This window comes from Eimeria mitis, genomic scaffold (genome assembly GCF_000499745.2).
Source record: "Eimeria mitis Houghton genomic scaffold, Emh_scaff5098, whole genome shotgun sequence".
Lineage (NCBI taxonomy): Eukaryota > Apicomplexa > Conoidasida > Eucoccidiorida > Eimeriidae > Eimeria > Eimeria mitis.
Window position 1 is genome coordinate 4158 of NW_013573392.1, and position 248 is coordinate 4405.

A 248-nucleotide genomic window follows, 5' to 3' on the forward strand; every position below is an offset into this window, starting at 1 on the left:
TATATACGTAAGAAGCTAATCCAATAAGTATACATAGAGAACACGCGATGTATACAAATCAATACAACCTCTACACCGCAAACCCTAAACCCTAAACCCTGAACCCTTCCTCGACCCCTGAACCCTCGCTACACCAAACCCTTACACCCTAGCGACAGGCTTAAAGCCGCAAGGCTATCTGCCTGTACACCCCAGAGTCGTATCATCCGCATGCCAATTCACATTACTACAACATATATATATATATA